The sequence below is a fragment of the Atta colombica genome, unplaced genomic scaffold, assembly GCF_001594045.1.
Source record: "Atta colombica isolate Treedump-2 unplaced genomic scaffold, Acol1.0 scaffold163, whole genome shotgun sequence".
Classification (NCBI taxonomy): Eukaryota; Metazoa; Arthropoda; class Insecta; order Hymenoptera; family Formicidae; genus Atta; species Atta colombica.
Window position 1 is genome coordinate 432,114 of NW_017259254.1, and position 6,085 is coordinate 438,198.

The following is a 6,085-nucleotide window of genomic DNA, read 5'->3' on the forward strand; positions in this document are numbered from 1 at the left end:
CATCTAATAGCTTTTTAGCATTATTTCGCCATCTGTTGGCATGTTGTAAACTTCCTTCTAAAAACCAGTCGCACGCAAATATAACACAGAATTCTGCACGATTTTATAATAATCAATGCGTATGTTATGCGTATATTATCACATGCGTATATTACGTATTCAATGCTATTATATGCCCGTATAATTTTATAATGATTACATCACGATTAATACCTCTTTGATGTTTCATAACGAGTGTGACTTCATAACTAATAACTAAATTCTACGACTCTTCGTTCATTTTTCTTTATATTGTAAAGTATCGATAAGAGAATTAATCGTCAATAAATATATTTACATTTTTCTATACTTCCACACAGAATTATATTTGTGTTTGCGTAATAAAGCGCAATATCATAATTCTTCATTTTTGCGGAGAACTTCTGCATCTTCCGCGCGCACGTCGTTTAATTAGCACGTCGTTGTTTAATTAACTTCAATAAGATGCGTGATCTTTGCTCAACGGATTTTGCTCATCGAACAATGTTCACCTGTCTGTCAGGTCTCTGACAACGGTTTATCCAACCAGTAATTATACTTTTCCAGCGGCGAAATTGTTTTCAAGAAGCCGAGGCTGCTCTTTTCAACCGCTTCGGTAGGAACGCACGTGTACAGCAAAATGTTTGATTCTCGAAGTCACGTCATTTCTTTGAACCATCCTCGCGATACTCGTTACTCATCACTGTTACCAGGAATTTGACGATGTTTCTTGCCAGATTCCCGTTTGTGTTCGATAAGCGAAGTCAATGCATTACAAAGCTGATTGTTGAAGCTAGATTACGACAGAAACTCACCAGATCTTTTTTTTAAAATTGATTTATGCGTGTTATTTCAAAGGAAAAGAAATGTTTCTTCATTGTGCAATTAATGGTTATTCGAAAATGGAGAAAAGAATAATTATTATTTATCAGATGTTCACGTTGCTTGAATTTCAGGTTGTTACTTTTAATAACTTCGCGAATTTGAAACTTCGAAAATATTTAAATTCATATTAATATTTAATATTTTCCATTCAAATTAATTCCGAATTTTCGAAGTTTAAGTTAACTTCGAAGCGTCGAAAAAAAATATTTATACAAATAGAAAAAAAAATGTATATTCGTAATATATAAGTATTTGTAAATATATTTGTATATTTTTTAATGAAAATGTAGGATAAGATAGTACGATTTCAAATACAGTACAATTCCGAAATTAATAAAATTTGAATCTATTTTTCGAAGTCCAAGTTTGATTTTTCCTGTTTGATATTCTTCAATATCCTCCACGTAATGAGATTAAATTTACCAAACTTGATTTCGAAAATTGATTAATTTTATTTTGTTCCAAATTATATCACGTTTAAAATTGTATCACTTTATTTTTTCCATTACTTAACCATATTAAATTAATAATTATATAATTTTAGTTCTTCAAACATTTTAATATTGAAGTTTCGAAGTTCGAATGTCGAAATTTTTCGAAGCAATTAATCAGTCCTATTTGAAATCCTTCAAAATTTTTACACTTTAAAAATAAAAAGATACAATATACATATCAGAGAAGAAGAGATAGAAAGCAAAGATTCTGAGTGCAAAAAATGTTAGCAAAGACCAACTTTCTGATTAAAGAATGATGTTTGTTTTATAAATTTGTTTTATCAAAATCAGAAAAGAGAGGACGATCCTCTCTTTTCTTTCGGATATCTTTTCTTTCGGATTATTCTTTTATCTCGGATACGATTTATCTTGGGCACACCGTTCCTCTTTATTCACGACGTTCTTTCACAAGTTTTGCGTATACGTACATCAACGCGATTATTTCTCTATTCACCAACTTTCTTCGATCTTGGGGATGGAGTGCTTCGGTGTCTCCCCGGGCTCTGCCGTATCTTTCATATCACGAGCGCGAATACCCCGGAACGATGGAGGTTGGGAGGATGAGCGAGGGATGCTTTAGATGAGCGCGGGGCATACAGTGAGGGCTACTTTTACTGCATATTGAAGCCATAACCCGCGCATTACCGGGGCCTTTTAATGGAAGTTCGCCAAGCGGGAAAGCGAAGAGGTGCGAGATGTATATTTCAACGCACGAGTGAGCACCCGCGCTTGCATTTTCGTAGTTTCTGCAGTTTCCTCCTCCATACCTTCTTCTTCTCTTCCATCTCCTCTTTCTCTTCCTCTCTTTGACGGGTAGTTCATTTAATTATCGCAATAATGCCCCGCGGTGTCAAAGTTTATACTACCCGTTAGTAGTCGACTCGTCGACTACTCGCTTGATTCTGATCCTTCGACTACCGCTTGCTATTATTGCACAATATAGATAGAATGAAACGAAAACTCGTTTCCCGGTGAAATTACGACATCGTAATTAATCGATATCATCGAGCGAGATAGGCTGCTTTAATCTGCATTGCTGTGAAAGATTTTACGTGAGCAGTGACATGCAATTTTTTTCTATCAATTTTTTAATCTTTAGAAGGATCTTTGGTTCCCATGGACTTCTTTTTCATTCAAAATATTTGCAGAATTATTTTTATATATTTAAATTTTAAGAGATATTTTAGAAATAATTTAAACGTAAAAATAAAATGGTGGAGTAATTAAATAAAGAAATTTTTTATCGGTTGATATGTTCGGATATTTATTTTAAGAATTTATAAATGAAAGATATAATTTTTTGGAATAACGGAAGTGATTCTATTCTGATATCTTTTTCTTTCTCTAAAAATTTTCGAAAGAAGAGGAAATAATCCACTTTTTCATCGTGAAACAATTTATTTATCTGAAAAAAATTGAGTGTTAGAAGTGAATTAAAAGAATATCAACAAATATGCCGCTAAAACAGAGAATTCGATATATTTTACCAAAAGTCGAAAATGATGGACACTGATGCGATACTGTTAAAGATGATTTTGTGAAAGTTACCTAAAGAACATTCGTGATCGAAAATAGTTCGAAATTTGCGATTTCTATGAGAATAGTGCAAATCATATTCATTAAACTTATATTCGTCACTATTCATGCTAAATCATCAATTATAGAGCGGTTTTTGTCAAATCAAAGAGTACAAATCATATACAAATTGCACATAATCTGACGCAAGCTTTAGACATCTTGAAATCGTTAAAAAAAGTCTTAAAATTTTGAAGACAAAATCTGAGACAAAATTTTAACAAAACTATTATATTATTGACATGAAGTGTATTATCACTTTCTAATATATATATATATATATATATTATCACGCAAAACGTCGGATTATTATTGCATATATCTTGCACACTGTTTTATAGATAGTAGCGTTACATGTGAAAAACAAATTTCATTTCCTAAAAATATTTCTATTAATAAGAAACAAATCTCTTTTTTTTCAAAGAATGTTTTGAACCGATGTACACTGATATAATAAGTTAAAACAAAACAAATATAATTTGAGAGAAACCTAAGAGAGGAAATCTATGAAAGCCTTTTTCCTATAATCGCAAAATGCCCCTGCACACTATTTTCTGAAGTAGTGGATGCAAACTACACAACAATATCTATTTTTTTACGGTGCTTCTGTTACAGTTGGTACTCGAGAAACCTTTGTACTCATACATAAAAAAATTACAATAACTATTTTATTATTATTTTATTGTTATTAAAGTATTTTATTATTATTAAATATATTCCTCCATAAGGAAATCATTCTATCCGTTTATTTTTCATAAGAGATGATTTTTAGTGATGTATAGCAGAACATATTTTCCCGCGAATTTTTAATTTTATATGAAAGATGCGATAAAAATGGTAATTATAATTGATACACTATCAAAATTATTATTATCGTAAGTATTTTGAAAGATTCGGGATTCATATCCTCCTCTAACAAGATCTAGTATTTGATGGATTGATTAACTTTTCTTTGTAAATGGATCTTGTGAATTTGACGTAAAATCAGAATATATTAAGTTCGCTCTCCAACATGAAAATTGTTCTTCTTTGTCTCGGATATTAACTAGCATACCACAAGGCGAACTTTAATATGATGAAATTATTGAGATAGTTATCTTGAATATGATGAAAGTATTGTTATATAAATATATTAATGATTTTTTATATTAATGACTTTAAATATCATTAAGTTTTACAATCGTAAGTTAATAATTAATAGTAAATACGATCTAATTATTATTAATATTTCATTCAGCTTTTCTCAAAATTTTATTAAATATTGATTTAAAAAAATTTGTGTCATATTTTTTCAACATTTTCATATAATCCTACATTACTAAATTTTGTTAATTATATTGCTCCTATAATATAATTTTTTACTATATTTCGAACAGCATTTATAATTGTATATTGTATTATAAACAATTATTATTGTATTATTGAATGTAAAAAGCATTACGAGAAAATATAATATTAAAAAAGTTATGCAATATGATTACTAATTATTTTATCATTTCGTATAATCATAATGCAATAATAATAATTAGCAAAAAATACAATAAAATAATTAAACACAAAAATAAAAAAATTTTAAATATACGTACCTGCAAAAACAGACTACTAAATTTATTAGTAGCCCGTTTTTTTATGGATGAGTATTATATTTACAAAGAAAAGAAGACCGCCGATAAAATCGGCGAGAGTGATGAAAGACTTCTAACTCGGTTTTGCTAAATTAAATCTTAAATTAACGATATAGATTGAAAAAGTTTGAAGTGTGTTTAAAGTTTCTATAATTTGCTAATAATTGTAGAGACTTTGGGACATACTTACATACTAGTAATTATATTTGATAAAAATGAGCTAAAAATGAGTTAAAAAAACATAATTGTTAATACGACTTTCTGATTGGTTCATGACATGTTAAGATTGTACTTAAGATGATCTTAAATATAACATCTGACTATCTAACTATTAATACAGGCAGAGAAAAATTTAAATCTCTATTAATTTGATAGATAGTTATTTCGGAGATTTCAGCGATTTAAATTTCCATTAGGAATACCGCAAAAAAAATGGATATTGTGTAGTTTATATCCACTTCTTCAGAGGGCAGTAGTGCGCGGCGGCATTTTGCGATTACAGGAAAAAGATTCTCTTTCAGGTTTCTCTCTAGTAGTCTCAGTAATCAGAACTTTCTTTTTCGAAAAAAAAAGAACAGCTCTCATAATTTAAAATAAAAAATGAAATGAATGAGCTTCGCACGATTGGTCTGTTTGCTTGTTTGTCTCTTGATTCTGGTCTGTTTCTTTATTACGAATTAGAAGAATTTCTTCGAGTGGGACTTTCATGCACGTGAATTATATGTTGGACATGGACTTTAACAGACTCGTGCTAAGATCTATACAGAACATTTCCTGGAGTCCATGAACTAATATTTTGCAATAAGTTTGCGTTAATAATACGTTTAAATATATATTAAGTGCTGTATGCTAAATATTGCATTATGATATTATATACATAAGCAAAGAAATTTATTAATTACACAATTAAGACTACAAGCTAGCAAATTTTATATTATTTATTTATTGTTATGTTGCAAATAATTTTTATCTTTTTTCTCCGTTCTTGTTTTTCTTCTATCCTAATATTAATAATTACAATTTTAGTACAACTTTATATATATATATATTCTTTATATATATTCTTTTATATAATAATATTCTTTTTAACACAATTATATAAAGATCACTGATATATGTAAAAAAATATTCTGTATTTAATTACAGCTAGTAAATTTTATATTTTAACGCAATTATATTTTTGTTACATTGTAAATAATTTTTATTTTTCTTTATCAAGATAATTATATTAATAAATAGAATTTTACTACAGAAATATTCAGCAATATTCTATTTGATGATTTACAAGATTAATAATATATTCTTCCTTATACTAAAATATATACTTTCTATATTTATACTTAACATTCTTTTATACTTAATGTTTCTCTCCTTTTCCACGAGGGTTCTCATGACATCCTTCATTTTAGCAAATAGTATACGTAACTGACGAAACGAGACGAAAACTGCGCCAATCACGCATGCGCGAGATTCGTTTCTCCACGATGA